The sequence below is a fragment of the Pholcus phalangioides genome, unplaced genomic scaffold, assembly GCF_987345545.1.
Source record: "Pholcus phalangioides strain wild (caught in Gottingen) unplaced genomic scaffold, Ppha-v1.0 ptg000010l_1, whole genome shotgun sequence".
In the NCBI taxonomy this organism is placed as follows: domain Eukaryota; kingdom Metazoa; phylum Arthropoda; class Arachnida; order Araneae; family Pholcidae; genus Pholcus; species Pholcus phalangioides.
Window position 1 is genome coordinate 3034213 of NW_028301603.1, and position 22297 is coordinate 3056509.

General features: G+C 38.0%; 1 protein-coding gene across 2 annotated transcripts in view; it reads right to left on the reverse strand.

Annotated features, from left to right (window-relative positions):
- Positions 1–22297, reverse strand: part of LOC149080754 (ephrin-B2-like) — a 418983-nt gene that overhangs the window by 70882 nt on the left and 325804 nt on the right. The window lies entirely within an intron of this gene.

Genomic DNA, 22297 nt, shown 5'->3' on the forward strand with positions numbered 1-22297 from the left:
TTATAATAATGATAAAAAATAAAATATAATATAAACTCCACAGAGCAGAGAGAGAGAGTGAGAGAGGGTTGGGAGGGTCAATGGCAGGCGGAGAGAATTAGTAATTTTTATTTTTTATTTATTTTTTTTTTTTTTGGACGGGGAGTATGTGTGTGTCCGTGTGCGTATTGTATTTCTGTTTGGATCGTGTTCGACTTATATCCCGGATTTTTTTTGCATGTGGGGGAAATATATTCGTTTACTTGGATATCTGTATAACGAGAGATATATATTGTTTTCAAACGTAATATTGATTGTGATATCATGCACCACACATGATATCACGTGCATTAGAAATACACTTTTTTTATGATCCGTAATTTTTGCATAGAAAATAGTAGATTTTTTCTTCATTTCTATCTGCCTTTTACTCCGTCAACGTCAGGGCTTGACGAATCGGGGAAAAAAAATTCATAGGCAACAAGAATCTTTTTTTCCCCGACAAAATTGGTCCAAAATAGTGTATTCCTTGACTTAGACCCTGAGGTCGAGGATGGTCCCTTGCTTGGCACCCTTTTGTACGGAAGAAGACATGCTGACATCATAATTTCTACAATTTTGTGCTGTCATCAGATCAGCAATCATTCACAAAAAAAAAAATTGATGCTAATGTCAATTTTCGATCAACTACGATGACGTGGTAACTTGAATTTGTCAAGCCCTACTTGCTTAACCTTTTACCGGCTGAATTAAGATTTGAATAGGTTTTCTTAATTTTTTCAGTCATATTTTTCAGAAAAAATCATCCATAAAATTCATGATTTTTTTTTTCTGGACTTGCCCATGTCCATGGAAACAACATTAAAATTAAATTTTATTCTTCCTTGGAAATAGGCGATTCAAAAAAATCAAATTCATGGCGTAAGTGCTGAAATGAATGAAATTTTTGTTTAGTAAATCAATCGCGGGGGGGGGGGGGGGGGGGGAGAAGAGAGAGAGAGAGAATCAAGATCTTTCCATGTAAAGGCTTAAAGCCACTTTTCGATGGCTTTATTTTCCATCATAGGAGGAGAATCACTGCAGTATGATTATTAATTAATTAATTGTACACCTTGGTGATTCTCAACCTGTGTGTGGTGAGTGTACCCCCCCCCCCTCCCGTTAGATACGTGACGAGCTATCCAGTGGTGCTTGAAAAATGACCAACAGTGGCGGGAGAAAAATTGAGTAAAAATTAAAAGTGTAAAACACCTTTTATGGTATAATATACACGCAGGGCAGCACTAAGAGGGGTAGTAGGTGGGTGTGGTGACCCATACAAGCTTCCTGCTCATTTCTAGTGGAAATACGAACATCTGCACATTTATAGGAGGAATGAACAACGGTACACAAGCTTCCTACGCATATCTAAGCATTTCTAAGATATGCAAACCTCCTACTAATTTCTAGGGACACGGACGCTTCCTCTGCATTTATAGTACCTAAAAGCCTTATACTCATGCCAAGATGTACTCACACTACCTGTGCATACCTGAAGATGAGCAGTTTTCATGCGTTGCAAAGGGATCAATCTGAGTTTCAAACTTCTAAAACTATACTGACGATATTAAACGACAATTGAATTGTTCCCTTTATAATCGAATACTCCCCTTAATCGGATATTGTGTACTGAAACCGTTGATATCCGTTTAAGCGGGACCGACTGTATTGTACACCATGGTGTAATAACTGCAGTGTTGTCTGAAAACCCCTGCTATTTCTTGTATTGTTTTTATTATTATTTTGGTAAGCTGTTTTATTTTGCAAAGCTTGTCAAATCAGCGTTGTCTGATTCGATTGATAAGTAACAAGTATAATTTTACATGTTTTTTAAAGCACAAAACCTGCAGAAAAAAGCCTCAGAATCTACTAGCAGCACTTTCTTTCTGCAGCAACCAAAAAAAAGAAAAAGTCGTTATGCCGAACTGGCAGCGCACCAATTTTTTTTTTTTTTTTTTTACTTTTTAAACCCCACAACGCACGACATCCATCCTGCACTGTCTTGTTAACTAGAGGGTTTATATATTGCCACATGCATTTCGAATGTAACGATAAACGACTAAGACAAGGATGAGGACGTGGTGGGAAAAAGAGGAGGCATGAAATATACCGAGTCTAAGGAGGACACAAGACAAGACTGAGAAGCTGAGGAATGAATGTTAGAGTTGACGCGCGTGACATTGAGATTTCCAGAAGAAAAGCAGAAAGGGACAAGAAAAAAAAAGTTATAAAAATAATGTATTTCATAGAGTCGGGGGATAGATAGTACGGGTAGCACCGTAACCGTAACACTTCTTTGCTTGGCAGTGCTCAAGACTAGATCTCTAAGGACGATAATGTCGCAGAAATGATTTTTCCTGACTTCCCGGAACCGCTTCCAGAACTTCTTTCGATGATGGCTCTTCAAACGCCACAAAGAAGCTCATAAGTCTCAACATTAAAAATTACAAGCTCGTCAAAATACATAAACAATGGATTGTTTTTGTTTCCAACTAGTAACATTTTTTTAAAACTGTGCCAACACTTGATAAACAGTTGTTTCCCCAACTCCCCGAACTTTGATCTCATGATATATGTTGCAAAATATATTAAATCAGGGCAGGACAAATCCATGGCGACTAAAAAATTGATATCGACGCCTAAAATTTGCTTTTGTGTAGTTACTAAATTGTAGGCTGAGCAGCACAAAATGTTTGGAATTTATAGCAGCATATCTGCTAACATGAAAGAGGGTCACTATTCCCTGAAAATGTCAAAAGAAGCATGATTTTGGACATTTTCCTTCGGGTGAAAAATTTCTTTAAGCGCCTAAAAAATTTTTTCTGGCGCCCTGATTTTTCTGCGATTTGTCTAGTCCTGTATTGAATAACGTTTAATAAGATAGAGTTAACAGGAATGTTTTTCATTGGTGAATTTTTTGAAAAAAAGTTCGATTTTTTTTAAAATAAATTTATTTCATTAATAACATTTTCTAAAAGGTTAACGGAGGGCTACGAACGTGCCAAGCTTTTGAATACAAAAAACGAGGTTGCAATGAGCCCTCGTTTATGTGCACTGCTATGACTGATCGTACGCGCTGTGCAAGACTTTAAAAAGGGACTCTATTCCATGAGGTTATGGACCTAAAATTAACCCCAAAAGCTGAAGTTGAGACTATTTGTTTGAGAGCTGGTCGGTAGAAAGACGCTTATCTTGTACAAGTTTTCGAGCAGTGATGCCGCATCACATGTCACGCGATGGTGTTGAAATAGATAGTAACTGTTCTAACCCCCCCCCCCTTCCTTCTCAGAGAAAAAAGGGAACCATTTTCATCTCTGGACATGCCAACACTTCAAAAACCCCTTTTCTGCTGTATCACAAAATTCGTCCTTAATTTTGGCACGCCAGTGTATGTGTAATGCGAAAGAAATGAGAAATTTTTGAAAATAAGCACCATGCTTACATACACACAGAGCCGCCGACATGAAAACATTTGGGGGGGGGGGTGTGAAAGTTGCTGGTCGTCCCATATACACGGGACTCAAGTACATATGCAGGAGAGGAAGGGTGCATCGCATTATTTTTCAGAAATTATTGGGGGAAATTCGGACCTCTTACAAAATTGATTGGGGGGGGGGCAGTTCTCAGCCCCCTAGGTTCTGGCGCCTATGCATATACAGTTATCTAAATTCTACCCGAATAATAATATTTATACATTTTTCACAGTTCAATTTTCGCATTTCCCCCCTCCCAAAATAAATCAATACCAAGAGAATCCATCGCTCCACACACACATAGGAATCGCGTATGGGCCACTCTATGATCTGAGAATTCATGCATTACACACACACACACACATAAGCACAGTGTAGGCAATACACGGGCACCTGATTTATTACGGTGCGTTCGATATCTTTGATTCATGTGTCCATCCCGGACAACAATGCCGTTCATGCCGATACTGGGCGTGATACCTCCGTGGTCGGGTGTTCAGAATGGATTGGCGGTCGATACCGGAAAGAAATTAATCTAAAATAGACGCTCCCACTCTCGTGCGAACGTTAACCTCTGTACCAGAGTTTCCCCCCAAAATGGGCGATATCGCCCCCTCCCTCCCCCGATATGGAATGGATTGTAGGGGTGGTAGAAACTACAGATAAAACGTGGGATCTTATATGAATTGGTCTAGCGGGGGGGGGGGGGGGCGACGAGAACTTTTATTAATGAGAAGTGGGGGGAGGGTTGATGAGATGATAAATTTGAAAGATTGCTCTGTACCACGATAACGGTACTGTGAGAACGAAACTTTCACTGTCTCAAAAAATACGGAAGTTATAGGATAACTTGAATGTGTCAACAACAGGGCTTGACAAATCCCAGGCACCATACTAAAAAAAATTATAAGGCACCATATATTTCCTATGCATGATTACTAAATTGGAGTCAGGATTATAAAATATTTTTAAAATTCATGTCTGCTTGCAGAGATGCCACTGTACTCTAATTTACCAAGATCCCGGAACCCAGGTTATTGGCAAAATCTGGGTCCTTTTCGAATGGAAGTGGGTCCCTATCGAAAAAAAACTAAAGTACGCCCCCCATCCCCCATAATTCACTGGTATCCCCCTGTGAATCAAATAAATAATTCCTTTCTAAAAACATGTTCAATCGAAAAGTTCATTGAAAAAGGATTAATTTACCAGCTTTACAACTACGTTCTTTTAATTTTCATTGTCTGCTACTAGAGAACGCGTCTCGTGAGACGTGAGAATCAAATTTTTACGCGCCCTTTTCCGAAATTCCGTGTCAGCGGCATCTCTGGCTTGTCCGCCAACGTGGAAAGGGTTCCCAACTTCCAAAAAAAAAAAGGTGAAATGTAATTTTGAACTGTTTGTCTGTGTGAAAAAATTGTTTAGCCCTCCCCTATATATAAAAAATTTGGCTGGCAATAATTTTTTGGCGGAGAAAAAAAAGTTCTGGTCAACAATGAATACTAGATGCCTTTTACAAGCCCATATCCAACACTTGTTCGGATAACGACACCTTCGTTCTTGAGAATCGACATAAATTCAGACAATATAACATACCCCCCACCCGTACACTCTTTTATAAGGCTGCCTTGCAATAACAACTATACATGTAACAAAGAACATGTTGGGCCAATATGGCATCTCTTTTGAAATGAGCGTGTTCCCAAAAAGTGGCCGCGGGAATATATTTTTTTTCTTGGAACAGCTGAACGTTCCGCTACATTAACGTAACTATGATGTAAAAGGAACGAATAGATGTGCTAACCCACCCCCTCCCACCATATTGGTAGGAGCCGGGGTAGGGTCTCTCACGGACCCACGTGGATAACAATGTGCGGGCCCTTCCCGACTGAGCACAGAGGAAAAAAATTGAAAGTAGGGGGTAAACTATTGTAAACGATTTGTTTGTCCCGTTCGGTGTTGGCTGTATAAGCTGTTATATATAGTAAAAAAAACCAAGGTGCATGTGTCGGCAGTGACCTGCATCGATTCCCCATAAATAAATCGATCATACTTGGGGTTCAGGCATGGTCATGCGAGGATGGTAAGGATATGAACGAGCTCTGCCTCAGCAGCTAGCCTCGCAAAACTATCAGCGTATACACTGAGCAACGAGATTCATTAAGTGACCTACGTCACATTTACAAATCAATTAAGTGAGCTACGTCACATTTACAAATCAATTAAGTGACCCGGGGCACTCTTCTAGATCACTTAAGTGGCTCACGACTAAGCATAAAACATGTCCAAATACGCATTCGTGACAAAAAAAAAATTTAAAAAGGGAATTTTTGAATTTTTCAAAAGTTCCCTTTTTGAAAAATGGGATTCAAAAAGGGAACAAAAATGTTTGAAATGGGGCAAAAAAAAAGGTCACTTATGGGAATTTGGTCTGAACTTCCGGACTCCAGTGATTACTGAACTAAAGAAAGCTCCTTATCGACCACGGACGAGGTATCTCGTCCAAACGCAAATGGAAGAAATTCATTTCAGCGCTATTTTTTTTACCTCTTCTCTCATCATCTTGAAACTTCACCATAATCCTATGAACGGGAGTTGTTTTTTCCCTTCCCCGTTCTTTCAAAACTTCTGGTTAGTGACTTTTCCTTCAACACATTACGTTTTTCTTTACCCTTCATATTTATAAAAAATAGAGAGAATCAATGGGGGAGGGTAAGAAATAGGAAGCGAGGGCGAAAGTGAAATCTACTGCCACTAATCTTTTTTCCCCTTCTATTTCGAATATGAGAACGAGAGAGAAAACCAGTTTTATCACTGATACTTCAAATACAGATAGTCGGAAATTGTAGCCAAAAGCCTGTACGTGAAGGGGGGGGGGGATAAGCAGGATATAGAGCAGCAATGAGATCCGTAAGATGACTGGAGTTGACTATGCGGCAAAAAAAAATATCACCCAGAGGAAAATGGAAGAAATTAGTGGACGCTTATATTCAAGAATGAATTAAAAATGGTTGACGGGTGATTCACAACAGTACTTTCTTGCATGTAGTGAATAACTTTCTATATAACTCAGAAATCGCGTCATTTTTTGAAATCGACGCGTGCCATTTCCGACGCCACTTAACAACGTGACTGACACTGTCTTACGAACCCGGGGAATCAGTCAAGGAATGATGCATCGGAATCTTCTCACGCCATCTGGATCCCGTTACCCTCCCCCAGTCCGGAAAAACTGTCCTATTAGGAATTGAGTAACCTTTTAGTGAAGGGATGTGGAATTCGTCTATAAAAGGGGAGTAAGGAGAGGACTTTTAAAAACACATAACTTGACATGCAACCAGCTGTTATGAGGAGGAACATATAACTTCCTTTTTAATGTGTAAATGTGCGCACATTTTCTCTGAACCATGGAAAGGGATTTTTTTTTGCAAGGAAGATAAATAAATTGCAGCTTGTTAGGGAAACTCACCAAACACCCTGTTGAATAGCAGAACCTTATTTCTCGTGGCAGGGAAGACGTGAAAGGAAATATGTATATAAAAATTGCTGAGTTTTGGGGATTTTGTTCTTTTCTTTTTCTCAGAGACCCTCAAAAATGTTCAAGAATTTTTTGGGGGGAAGTAGATACATATGCTATGTTATCCGATACTTGTTTTTGAAGTGTTCGGATCGGCATGTAAAAAAAAAAAAATCTCGTAGCTTATGTACTAAAAAAAATTGTCTAGTCCTCCATTAGGAACACGTCATGGACAAAGCTTCAAAGGAATGTCTCCCCCCCCCCCCCATGAATAACCGTAGCCCACGCTGCCTTCTCATCCTATAAAGAATAAAATTTAGTGGCCTGCTGATGCATATAAGTTGCATTATATGAGAAAATCGTGGAAATAAATATCCCAAGGCCACACTCCCCATCCTCGTTGCGAGATCCAAGGCTTATGTCACTTTGCTTTGTCTTAATCCTTTTCGTATGACCTGCTCCCACCTGTTGTAAAGATGTCTTTTTTCGCCTTCTTAACCTCTCTGAAGAAACAAAGGAAAGAAAAAGGCTTCCTTCAGTGATTTAACCGTTGTTGGCGTCCATCTCATATCTCAGAGCTCCGCAAAGCGTGTTGCGCGGACGCTTTATCCGACAGCTGCGCTTGTCACTTGGGATTTTCATGGGTGCTTCGTCAACGGCCTCGTTCCATACAAGGAAAATGCATCGGCTTGGATAGTTCGAAGGATGTGTATAACAGCACCATTTATATAAATTTTTTTTTTATTATTTTTTGTATTTTTTTCCCCCGTCTGTGATGCTTGATGTAGTTCCTGAACACTGGACTGAAAGTTTTATCCGATAACGGGGTACTAAAATGCAGAGAGTGCTAAAATCTCTCGCTTATATACGTTTCTCTCAGTAAATTAAAAATATTTTTATTAGACTAGCCATGTATACTGGAAGCAAATACGGAACATTAAATTTCCGAATACGCGTAAATACGGGAGACATCGCCAATTTCCACCGAAAATGATGGCAAAAGAGTGATGTTGCTAACCGTTATCGAAATCATTGAAAAATTGCCAATGGCGGGAAACGAAGCACAGCTGCAAATTTCAGTGGATTACAGAGAATTCACGAAATAAAAAATGTAAATATTGTACATAGTCTTATTTACATTCACAATTGTCATAATATAGTTTATGTGTTGTGGAAAGTAATTTTAATCCTTGATTTTAATAAAGAATAAAAATTCAAGTTGGCTTTGTTGAAAATACGGAATGCACGATCACCCTAATTTTTACCTTTCATAGGATTGTTAGTGCACCCTTCCACCGCCAAGGGGAAATTTAAAAGAGCAAAAATAAATAAAACCGACAACCTTCAATGAAAGCTGGTGTGATTAGTAATGTGGTGGTGATTATCCAATAAAAATTGCGGGGGGGGGGGCGGATAAACAACAGATGCGAGGAATACGAGAGAGTCAGCAAGATCCAACGAGAGGACTTCGCGCAAAACAGAAGTTACAGGTTTCCTCGCTTTACGTAATCTCACTTCGCCCTTTTTAACTATAACGCGATTTTTTGAAAATCCAGTGTAAGAAATCGCAACCAATGAAAATCGACACAAAAATGAAAAATTCAACATGATTGATTGGAGCATTGCCAATATTTCTCAGATGCGTAGCGGTGAGCTGGAGATACCTATGTGTCTACTTATTTATGCTATGAATGGTTCTTTTATGAATGCTAAAGTATTCTGGGGAGCCGCAAATGTGTGCGAACCATGAGTAGGGAAAGGGAGCACTGGTGCAGGGGTTTAAGAACCACTGCACTACAGGCAGGGCCGGAACTGGAGGTGGAGTAGGGGGGGCAAGGAGGCACCTGCCCCGGGAGGAAAAAATTTAGGGGGTGGCAAGTTTAAGACGGAAACAAAGAACACCATTATAAAATTATCGAATTTTAAATTGGTGAAGGCGGCAAATATCCTAGTTACGATCCTGACTAGAGGGAGCAACAAGCGTATTTACATTTAATTTCTGACCGTGAATTCCAGCTACAAAAAAAATAACTGTCTTAATATTTTCTTCCACCTTTTGAAGGCCCATATTTTGGGAAACACCCTGTAGACTATAGAATGTGTCAGTGACGGGCCACCTCAACCTTTAGGTCAATGGTTCTAAATTCGAATTAGACATTGGTTGAAAGTCTTGTCCAAATAATAAGATATTCTCTCTTCATTTTTTTTAATCACGGAGTCCTGAATCTCGAAACATATTCATGTCAATGTATATGAGCTTGAACATGAAACACATGTTAAAATTGAATATAAATGATGATGGATGTTGACGCATTTCTATTAATCAACTCTGCCGAAAGAAGAACCGCTTTTGGGATGTGTTTCGTATCAGATGGAAATCACACTCTTCTCAGAAAATTTCTCAGTTTTCTTACTTTCCACTTAGTCACACGCCTCCTCCCCCTAGACTCTCTCTCTCTCTCTTGCATATTGTAATATAGACAACAGCGCTTGTGTTTCAAGTGCCAAGTCCTTAACATTAAAATATATATCCACAGCTCTCAAGTACCGTCTCTTTGTGAACGTCGTCATCAGTGCATTATAAGAATTCAAAAAAGAAAAGATGTGGGCGCAAGAGGAGAAGAAAAGTAAAACTGGCGGAAGGATACATCATTCATGGTAGGTAGTCATACTTCTTTTTTTTCACATGGGGATTCTATTTTTGGTCACCAGAGTTGTATAATGACTGATTTCTTCCACCTCTCTCCAGGCCCTGTACCTCCTCCCTTTCGAAACGATTCCCATCTTTTTACTATTCTTTTTTATGCACTTCGACGGATATAACCTCATTTCTGCAGCTTACCAGCTTACACACCACACCAAAGTTACTTACTTCTCTCTCTCTGCACCTATATATCTTTTTTTCTTTTCTTATCCATTAAACTCTTGCTTAGAAATCAGGAGAAACACGGGAGGCCGACCACGGGAAAAAAAATAGAGAGATGGGTGTTATTATCAGGAATGACATGGTTGCGTGATTCCTCAAAGCCTGTCATCATCAGAAGCAAGCGAAAAAAGACGCCCCCGATGCTGGCTGATGTATCCTTGGTGGTGCTCGTGTCTAATCTCAGCTCCTGGACAACGAGATTTACGTTCTCCTATCAGTTACTTTTGTCCGAACATTCGAAGTACTTGTACTGTAAAAATGTGATACAGTAGGCCCCGCTTAGACGGAGATATCAACGTTTCCGGCACGTAATATCCTTGGAATTCGATTATGCGAGGAGCGATTCAATTGCCGTTTTACACCTTTAGTATGGTTTATAGAATATCTTATATAGCCCGCAATGTCTTAAACATCTAATTGTCCCTTTGCTGCCATCTGTGTAACCGTCATTTTGGAGCAGAAAAATGTTGTTTTAAAAATCCCTTTGGTGATTTCCTCTATTTTTCCCCCTAATCATGGCGCTGTTGACTACTACACTTTTTTTTTTTTTTTTGCTCTTTTAGCATGAAACAATTATAATACAGTTTATTCGACACTGTTGAAATCAGATTTTCTCTTCCATTCTTTCGCCGATCTTCAATTTCACCCAAATTGTTCTTGACCTCATTTTGATGTGTGTCTCCTTTTAAATGGTTTTTAATGGTTCTTTTACCTCAGGTACGTAATTGTACCTAACTCAAATGATCCTAGTAAAGATCTCGACCCAAATTAATTGACTGATTAACTACTTTTTTTTTCTTTTCAAAGGGCATTTTGATATACAGTAAACACAATTAAGTGTGATAGTACACGTAAGTGTGTGTGTACGCACAGTATCAACTAAATATATTTTTTTAATGGTCAGTTTTGGCTCAGGTGTGAAGAGGTTGGTGCTTGAAACCTAAGCATCCACGACTATTAATTTCCCTGCATAAACTCAAATTTTTAACTTTTTCGCGTTCATATTTCAAAATTTCAAGACATTGCATAAAGCTGGCGTTTTCGCAGATTTTTTTGATTTTTACTTTTATTGGAAAAGTTAGCGTCATCTATATACTGTATATGGGCTTAACGGAGAAAAAAAATTAAATGTACCAAAGCCAGCTTATACACTAAAGGACCTCAAGTCTGAGTTTTAATTGGCATAATTTTCAAATGTTTTATTTAATAAAAATACATAGTGGTTATTATATGTTTACAGTTCTCATTTGAAATGTAATACAGGGAAACCTCGATATACAATGACACTCGATATAACGATAAATCCCTCTAAAATAATATTTTTGCAAGTCTTGTTTCGAAATATCTATACTCTAATGTTAAACTCTGCTACAACTACGTTTTTCTTGGTCCGCAGAGTATCGTTATATCGTGGTTTCACTGTATTCGATTAAGCGGGGAGTAGGTGTTAATAATATTCTATTAGATAGGGGAACTGAAGCATTGTTTCCATGGGAGAAATTTCGGTTCCACCGGATTTTATCCGTATAAACGGGGCATCCATATATCCGTTACCCAATTAAGCGGGGACGACTGCATTTCAGGTACGGACTCAAAACACTTTCAAGGAGTACTTGAGTCTATCCCGGAATGATTTATGAATATGGATGTTTCTTTCTCTCTCTCTCCAATCCTGGTGGGGAATCTATAAATAGTGGCATGTTATCGTCCAGTTTATTGGGTGAGAGGAGATGACTAGCCAAGTTATTTAGCCTCGTGGAATGTTGATTGAAGCAATAGCATGGATTGAGTCTTGTCTCGGGGATGCATACCTCAATCTCTGGACTTTATTGCTCACTGAGTCACTTCTCCCGGAGAAACTTTATTGCTCGCTAATGAAATTTGGCACCTGTCCCTTTCTTTTTGCCAGGTCTTTTCTTTTGGCAACTACTGTACGTATTTTAATGTTGTTTCTAGTTCATCAAACTAACCCATTTTTTGTGAATTGTTTTCTTTTTTCGTTATTACTGCATTTTGGGTGGAATTTAAAGTGACGCTGTGGTAAGGCAAGAGCTTGAAGAATTGGTTACAAAATAATTTAGACGTCAACTAAACTTCTTAGGAGCCAAAGAATTTTCTTTCAGGAAAAACGGTGTGAAACAGTGTTTCCTCAAACTGTGCCTTGCGACTACCAAGGGGCAACATCAATCTTTTTCAGAGGAAGTATTGATGTGTGCATGTGCTTATTTATGCTTTGAAGTTTTTTTTGTTTTTTTTTATAAATGCAGACAAAATATCTGCTAAACGCATTCTGGGGAGCCACAGATGAACCATGAACAGACAAAGGGAACAGCTGCAAGTGACAAAAGTTTGAGAATCTCACTGGTGTAAAATATTTCCTCTTCCCTCCCCTGAATTTTCCGGGACTTGGAATCCGTTTGTGACTCTTTTCCCATGTTGCTATACAATGCTGACATAAATTCTGATAATTCCAAGTTGTCAATAACACTTAAAGGGGAGCGTTAAATTTTCCAATATATATTTAATGCATTTTTTATTCATTTTTCTTTTTACATAATTTTTCTAAATTTTTTCAAATATATATTTTTCTTCTTGAAATATATTTTTTATATCTATTTAAATGTTATGTATAGGTCTTATGAATGTGAAATGTGTTTAGAAAAAAAAACCTTAGAGAGGAAGTGGGTAGTCGGTGATACAGCGGTGCAAAAACTACCCGTTTTATGTAAGAGTGAAATTGATAAATTATTATTTTGATTTTACAACAAAATGCTCAATTTGATAATTTATCGTTTTGTTGGTAAATATCGGTTAAAACTGAAATTCATCTATATCTTTTAAAGTATATTACAACTGACATATTTGTATTTACCTAAGATCACTTGCAGCAATGTGATTATTCATATGGAGAAGACTATCTGGAGAAATAAGCGATGGCAAAATTGAAATTCATTTTCAGATTAACTTTATTCACAGTGAATAAGATTAACAGACTCCATTTTATGTTATTATCTGAGATCTTTATCAAGTGACAGAAAACATTTTCCCCCATCCTTCGAAGTAATAATTCGCTGATTATACGCAAGAAAATACGGTCATGCTTTACATTTTTCTTTTTTTTTTTTCTAAGTTTCCACTCCATTCCCGATTATTTTTCGCGTACCCCGGAATGGCACGTCCCGCACCTTAGTGGGGGAACGCGTGCTGCAGTGTGGAAACGACCGATTCTGGTAGACCTTCCGAATGCTATACGAAGGCATCGCATGCTATATGCGTTGTCCTTGAGCGATTAGATGAATTTTTCCCATCAATGTGAACGAGGACTTGACGTCCAATCCGCAACTTCTCGTGGTGTACTAGTAACTAGATCCCCTTCAATACAAATATATTAATTGTGCGGTAGCCACCACACAGTTGGTGACGCGAATGGGCTTCCTCCAATCCACACTTGGTGTTCCGTGATAGTTCTTTTGGAGGTTCCGCATAATCAAACGCCACGGAACCCTTAAAAATCCCAGAACCCGGAGAACTTCCAGAGAAGAAAACTTTCTTGCTACTGATATTCTCAAAGCAGTTCTTTACTTTGAATTTCAACGAGCAGGCTATAGTTCAGGGTGGCTAATTTATAGGAATGAGGAGTCAAGAAAACTAGACTAGAATGGGTGAATGGCGGCAATATTCGTATAGCACTAGGCCACAAAAAGGTAAATATACCTCCGGAAGTGGGGGGGGGGGGGAGGGGCTCTCATCGGAGAGCCCTAACATTATGTGGCACTTGTCAATTGCTTGAATTTCCATGTAGAAAAATGAAGCATTTGCCCAAGCGCACGTGCTATTTATCATATACCACCTGATCCCATTATCGTGGAATGCGCCTATGCTCCAAACAAGGATCTACGGTCCGTGTTTGGCGGGCCCATGCGTTAAAACAGCCCTGGTTTATTAAAGAATCAGGCAATATCTGTTCCGCCCGAATCCAGGCATAGAACGTTAGAAGCAAGTTCTTTACCTACCGAGCCTGGGGTGACCACCGATGGATTTACCACCCAACTCCTCTGGTTGGAAATTGCCGTACGGCAATATATGACCGGAGTTGGTGTGCGGTAAAGTAGTAGTCAACCTATTGGCGCCCAATAGGATGACTGGGCTATAATATTTTAACCAAGAATTTTGTGCCCTCTTCAAAGGTCGGTCCTGCGTACGCCTCCGATTGAGAGGTGGTGCCTAAGCCCTCTTTCATTTTACACTGGGGATATGTTGCTGCTGAGACGGAAGTAGGAACACACTTTTTTTGGAATAAATATTGAAAATTTTGTTGGAGTTCCCTAGAACAGCCTCATTGTCATCAAGGGTTCCGCTGAACACGGTTTCCGCGAGAAACTCTTACGTTGGAAACACGTTATAGAAAAGCCTACATGGACGGACCACCAGCGAGTCTAGACTTTTCCATGACACAAGCAATCAACTCTCTCCTCAAAGAAGAAATAGAGCCAGAGCTCCCCCCCCCCCCTTCACAGAGAATAAGTTCCCAGAGGCTAAAACGGTTTCACAATTTCGAAAATGGCATTTATATCATAAATCTTATTCCCAGTCCAAAGCAAGAAAAGCCATAAAGATTAGACATCCAGAGAGAGCCAGAGAGATGGCAAGTAATTGCCGTAGCGGAAGTCGTATCTCCCTTCACAGCTTTTGAAGAAGTGCTTCTATCAACAGCGAGTATGTGTACGCATCTTCCCCCCCCCCCATTTTTTATTTCTTGCTGACGAAGTAGCTTATATACAACGTAGCTTATAGTCTCGTCTCGCTAAGGCAATCAGATAAACTATTGGTTTCGTGTTTACATTTGTTCCGGCTCCTAACGTTGACGTATAAGAATACACACACACTTCGAGAAGAAAAAAATACAACCCTATGTGAAATCAGTAGAGGGTTATTCTTATGGCCCTTGAAAATGTTTCTCAGTAGCAGCACTCAGTGGAGTAACTTGGTAGCTGTGAATGATTTTTTTTCTCCTCCTCATCCACAAAGATAACATTTATCTGTATAAACACCGAAAAACTGAAAAATTGGGCTTGTTTTTATAATCTACACAGTTTATTAGAGTGGTGTGAAAGCCTCACTCACGCCGTTTCCACCATTGCTCTCTGTTATCAGATGATTCGATAATGAGTTTATCACTCTCTCGGGAAATTGTAGCTGAAAGCTATATATTCACTTTCTGCGCTCATAAATTCCACTTTTCTGCAGAAAGTTCTCGATGTTCAGAATACTGTGAAAAATTCTTGTAAGATGGTTCCCACTTCCTGTTTCAAGGGGGCCCAACTAATTGATGATAACTAATGTGCTGTGAGAAAAATCCCAGACCACTGGGTAGGCCCCTTTGAAATAGATGACCTTTCAGAGGTTTTACTATATTTTCAAAATACTTTCAGCATTGTAACATAAAAAAAAATAATACTCATAATCTTATCTCCTGTGTTCTTCTAAACGTATTTGCCTAATCGCCCAACCCTCCTCCACTTGATACAGAATCTTTTCCGCGTCTTCCTGGTCTGTTCCAGTGTCCTCAAGAGGTGATTACGTCCATTTTAGCAAAATGTTTTTCTAATCCAGTGGTTTCCAACCCGTGCTCCGTGGCCGCAAAAATAAAATAAAACAGTGAATAAATACACAAAGATATTCTAAACGGGTTCAGTAGTAGAAATTGGTTCTAAAAGGGCTCCCCGAATTAAAAAGGATCGGAACAGTTGCTCTGATCCACAGGTTTCGAACAGTTGTTCCGCGGAACCCCAGCGTTGATAAGCTTTTTAGAGGTTCCGAAAAAAAAGTAATTCCGTATCAAAAGCTGTAAATTTTTCCATTAGTGTTACAATTGTATTGCAAATAGCTACATTGGAGATGTATTCATGTTTGCTTCGGTTCCGTAGGACAGTTTCGTAACGTAACCATCAAAGATTCCGCGGAACAGTTTTGCAATTACCAAAGGTTTCACGGAATAGCTTTGCAATTATCAAAGGTTTCGCGGAACAATTTTGCAATTATCAAAGGTTTCGCGGAACAGTTTTGCAATTATCAAAGGTTCCACGTAAACGAAAACGTTGGAAATCGCTGGTCTAATCATATGTACCGTACTGGTTTGTTTCAATGCTCGACTGATGTTATGTCGGTTATTATTAATTAATTTTATTATTTATGATTACTCTGGAGAAATCCGACTGCTCTTATTCATCCAGGTAACAGGTATGCAAGTAAATCAAATCGAATTGATTTTCGGTTTACCGTGAAACCTCTTTCGGAAGGTAATCTTCTGTTCTTCAAATAACATGGGAAGGTGGCCACATAAAAGAGGGGGGGGGGAACTAATACAGTGAAGTTTCTCAATAATGGAGTCGCCTTCTCTTCCATGATTTCATTTCTTCTTTCATGGTATTCCACATGGTGGGCACTCTCCCCACTCGTATCTTGTCTAAGGTTTCCAGTTTAGGGAAGTTTGTTTTGTTTATTATACTGAGGCCAAAATGAAGTTCTGGAGAGAGATCTCATTGTATTCCAGTGAAACACAAATAATAACGAACCAAACGGAATCGAAAATTTTATTCGTTAAATTGGAGTCGAGATAATCGCAAACATTGATAAATTCGTTAAATCGATGAGTCGGGTTGTCCGACTCTATTTCCTTCATTTCGCTTAAAAGAAGAGTGAGTAAAATTAATATCAGTGTCCTTTTTCTCCTTCACTCACGATATCTTCCATTATTCAAAAAATCATTAGGGATAAGCTAAAAATGTCGATGAATTACGTCATGGAACTACGCAATACCAGTCTTTTTCCCCAGAAACATCGATCATTTCTGCGAAAAAGTCCAGAATTCCCCCGTATATACACACACACCTGAGTCAACAACCACAAAATGTCTCTAATCAAATGAGATACAATTTTCCCACCTATTTTGACACGAAAGCTCGCTTTTTTTCATACCTAACCCTATCGGCTACATAGTAATTACGGCAGCGGCAAACCCGCCTCCATTTTCACCTCCGAAACAAAAACCAGCGACACCCTTCGCCGCAACCAACCGCAAGCAACGGTTAAAAAAAAAGGGTGGGTGACAAAGAAAATGACTTGTTTTACCATCTATCGTCATTCCCATGGATAGAAACTCTTCACAACACATATATCATCTCTCTCTTTGCAGGTATATTAAGTTTTGGAGCGAGAATCATTTACCTTTTCCAGATCTTGTGGTACCCTTTAATATCTTTACCTTTTGTTCAATGTCTACTGGTAACAGTTTGAGACATGTACCTACATGTGTGTGTATTTATACACATGCACAAGTGTAAAAGAAAAGACTGGAGAAGTTTATTGTGAAGTAAGTTGAAGAGAGTAGTGAGGAAGGTTGAGAAGAGTTCAGTTGGTTGGTGGTGTGCTGATGAGGTCACGTTCGGGTTCAGATCGTGATGGTGGACGACCTATTTCCCTCTCTACTCCGCGGATTCGTACATACTACAAGAAGAGAAAAATGTTTCCGTTTCTTGGCGAGAAAGCGCACATTTTCCTCAACGTTTTTTTAAAGCAATATTTCTCGATATAAACTGAAATCATTGATTGGGATTCAGGCTTCAGCGAAAAAGCCTCGATGTGTGTGGGTTATCCAAGCCTTTGTAAGTAGACCAAATTGATGGAGTGGCTGACTAACTCACCGGCTTCTGATTGAGTTGGGGATGTCTGCAGGCATTAGGATTGGTTCAAAATGCTCAAAACCTTTTAACGCCTAATTAATACCAGTTTTTATAAATTAGAGTATTTGATTTTTTTTCCCCTGAAAGTGTCAGATTTTAAACCTCATTTAGAGAAGAAAAATTCTATTAATATTTAAAAGCACTATATATATGTATAATACCATCAATTTATTTCATTTTATTTTTTTCTCTCTGAAATCTTCCATTTTTGAAGTAGAAAATAATCTAATTATTTAGTTTTAATTTTTAATGCTGTTGTGTGGACATAGGCGGAGTCCATAAAAAAATACAGGAAAATTGATTTATCGTGTATCTCTCCGTTCACAGCTCTGAGGAGGAGGAGTAAAGGGGGGGGGGGGGAAATAATGAAAATTATTTCGAAGCTGAATCCGGCCTTTAAAAGGTTTATATGCAAAAGGGTGAAGGAATGAAAAAATTTTGTTGGTAATCTCTCTCTCTCTCTCTCTGGAGAAAATTGATGATATTAATTTATGTGAAATAACAAACAAATCAGCAATAGCCATGAAAAAATTTTAACTCTTATAAAAAAAGCAAAGAAAATAAAAGAAGTATGGACTTTTTGTGACCCTTTGTATAAATATTATTAAGTAAATATTTCGATAACAGAATTCGGGTCTTTTATCAACAGTGAAAATTACAATAATCAAATTTAAGATGAGAGATATGGTCTTTTGGTTTTTTTCAGCACATAAAATGTGGATAATCACGTTTTCGGTAACTGAGAATGCAGATCCTTTTTTTTCAACAATTAATTTAGCATGACTTAAAAAGTCTTTTGAAAAATAGCTCAGGTCTCCCTCCATTTTTTTTATAACAGTGGAAGCGACAAGAATAAAATTTGAGACGGAAGTTTTTTTTTATTTATAAATCAAATTTGTGTTTTTAAAGATGGAGATTAAGGTTTTCAGCAATAAAACTGAAGAAAACTAAAAAAGTTTTTCAAAAAAAAAATTACCGAATTTATGTTACATATTTTATCTTTTTTTCTCTCAGCAGAAATTGACAAGTATTACATCTTCCAACAGGTATTAAGATTTTTTTTTTCTCAAAAGTGAAGCTGACAACAATAAAATTTGAAACGAGAATTCGAGATTTATTTTCTTCAATAAAACTGGTTGAACATTTTTTTAAAGATGGAGATTAAAGTTTTCAACAGTGAAACTGACAAAATCAAGTTTTAAACAGCAGAATTCGGGTTTCTCTCCCCCCCCCCCCCAATAATCATACAGACATCAGCTAAAAAATTTTTGATCAAAATAGTATTGTTTTCACCAATGAAAGTAATATAAAAATTAGGTTATTGTTTTAAAACTGAAATTCTGCAAGTCTTTCGTCAACAACGAAACTGACAGCAATAGCGTTAATTTTTACAGAACGATCCAGTTCTTAATCTCAACTTACAATCAATGGGTAATCAATTCCTCAAAAGTGCGTTAGTCAACGAATTTAAAAGTAGAGCGTCATTCCAAGAATCAATTACCTACAACCGATAGGAAAAGGAGACAAAACTCGATCAAATTGATGAATAGACAACACTGGTCGCAAACATTTCCCAACATAAGCACACTCATCATCAAACTACAAAAAAATAAATAAATAAAAGTACCGAGAAAATAACAGTTTGGCGACATCGCGTCGATTCCCGTAGACATACATCATACGAAAAGAAAAAGATAAAATATAGCAACCCTTCAACCAAAAAAAAGAAAAACCAAAAAATCATGCAACGCAATTAAGTTAAATGGCCTCTTCTCGATTTCTCAAGGTGTCAGAGGCGTCAACCGCTTCGTCAGTAATTGCAGGAAATAATAATATAAGAAAAGAAAAGAAAAATAGTTATGAAAAAAAAAATGTATATTATAAGAAAGAAAAGTTTTCAGTCGGGAGAGTAATAAGGGGATGAAAATAGGGTCAGGAATATAAAGGTAAAAATTACCTTACAGTGTGGTCGGTGTGAAGTTGGTTTTTTTTTTTTTTGCTATAGAATAAGAGGTAAAGAAAAAATATATATATTAAGACTACATGTTCTTTTACGTCATTTCCAACTTTCCATTTCCTATTCATTCTCTCCATCTCAACACATTCCTCTTGTATCTCTCTCCACCATCATGGTATTATATATTTATTTATTTCGCCAATAAATAATGCGTCAATGAAGATTGCTTGAAGGGAAACTTGGCGGAAGATTGCACACGATTCATTACCAATTTATTATTATTTTTTTTTGTCAGTTTCACGGAATAATTTCCATGCTTTCCATGCTGTACACGTTCCCAGAAAACAGCTCACATAGACCGTCTATGCAAAAAGTTTTCAGACGGTTTTTTTCTTTGGATGTGTCTGACAGTTTGACATTGATGTCACTAAATTATATGAAATTTCTTCTGTCTATACGATTTTTTTTACATTCTGATACTTTCATAAAGTGGTTGTTACCGTCAGAATTTGTTTTTACCTCGTTACGAGTTTAGATATCAGCATAGACAAGGCTACATTAAATTTTGTTTTCAAATGAGATTTTTGGATCGAAAACTTATGAGCTCGTAAATGTAGCATGCGTCGAGGCTTGACAAATAAAAAAGGAGAAAAAGAAGATTAGGAGCCGTATCTTCTTTATTTCCGAGAAAAAGGTCCATATTTTGGAATTTTTGTTGTGACTTTTCAGACTTAGACCCTTTCCATGTTCGTAAACACTCTTACATAAACTCCAAACATGTGTTGTCCTCAGCTCCAGTTTAGTAATCACTAGGTATATGCAAATTTGCGCAAACAAAAAAATTCAAGTTTCACCAAAAAAAAAAAATTGCAAATCGGAAATTTCACATTTATTCACAAAAATAAAAATTTCCATGTTCAAAGAATTTTGCATGCATTCGTAAACAAAAATTTTTTTTTTTTGATCGGAAATTTTGCGTTTATCCGCAAAATCTGAAAAACCAAAATCTACAACTCGACTGAAATAACATGGAGTTGAATGCAATGCGTATGATGACCAGTTAACTAGACATGTTGTTTTTCTTCGTCAAACATATAACCATATAACGTGACCTCTCCCCCTCCACATTTATCAAACTTGTCGCATACAGTTTCTAAACATAAAACCGGAAATAAAATAAATCAAAATTTAGCCCTGTTCGTGACATACAGAACAATCACTTGAATAGTGTACGACTTTCTTAACAAAAAGCACGGGCAGGCAAAATCCCTCAGTTATATTGGAGGGTCCCCATAATGATGAATAACATCTGTTGCACACTACTATGATTTCCTAGACTAGGTATGCTCATTGCTTGGCTGGTTCTAAAATACCAGACTAGTAGAGGGGAACCTCAAAGCATCACTTTGCTCAGAGGCTTAAATAATGCTGTTGAAACGGCCCTAGAACACTGTACTAAAAATTGGGTTGTCTGATGAACAATATGAAAATCTGATGAACTCTCCAAAATGTACGTCAACAAGCAAGAATTATACGTACTTACTTGAAAAGTGAATATCAATAGCTCTACTTACCTGCAAAAGAAGAAAAGAAAAATTAATATGCGTTTTTGGTTAGGGTAATAAATATTTGTACACCACAAAATATCTGAATTGAAAAAATCATACACATATAGTCTGCTCAGCAAACAATACTTGGGGATCAGTACACATAAAACTTTCTCCAAATGGTAAAAGTTTCTTTTCCCCCCCCTATAAGATTATTGACACTTACATATCCTTCGGAAACGAGAAGAATCGAAGGAGTGAAAACCAATTCTCCACGGACGTGGATTCCAAGATATTTGGCCCGTGGCGAGGAAAAAGCAGCCACCGATCAGTGAAATTTATTCGCCTGGACGGTGACTTAATCCTCCCCATCCCAAGTTAAATTTACATTTCTCTTCGCACACATAGCAAAGCCCTAACTAGTTAGTAAAAGACATCGCATGTATATAACATATACACGTCATCAGTTCGCCATAACCGACTAACCACTAACCCACTCACCCGAAAAGATCACTGACGGACGATAAAAAGAGGATCAGGCGAGGTAGGAAAATAGTCCTGCAATCTTCTCTCCTCTCTCTGTTATTTCCCCCCCCCCCTTCTACAACCAACGACACATTTCAGTCCTCCATCAATAAAGAATAGACAAGAAGAAACATTTTTCTCCATCCTTTATCTTCAAAAAGCAAAAAAATTACAAACGTGGAAATGCGAACGTGATCCAAAAATAAAAATGGCAATGATTTTTGAGACGTCCCGTAGTCTAGTCTCGTAAAATGTAGTCTTTGATTATATTGGATTGCCCCCCCCCCCCGAATATCGTCCCGAATTCAAAATATTTTCTGCATATCAGAGCAAATTGCATAAAAAATTTAGAATCTAGAAAAAAATTTTAGGACCCTATTTTTTTTTGGAAAAAGGTAAAACATAATTTTTTTCCCTCCAACTTTTCGGCAGGACTCGGCAAGCTTTTCCAACATCTTCCCCCCCCCACTCTTCCATACATGCTGATATGAATTTAAAAAAGAATTGTGTTGTCCAGACGGACCACCACCAGTAACCACTTGTAGAAAATTTTAGAAGCCTATCCCAATTTTTAGTCGCTGTGGCAACCTAGCCC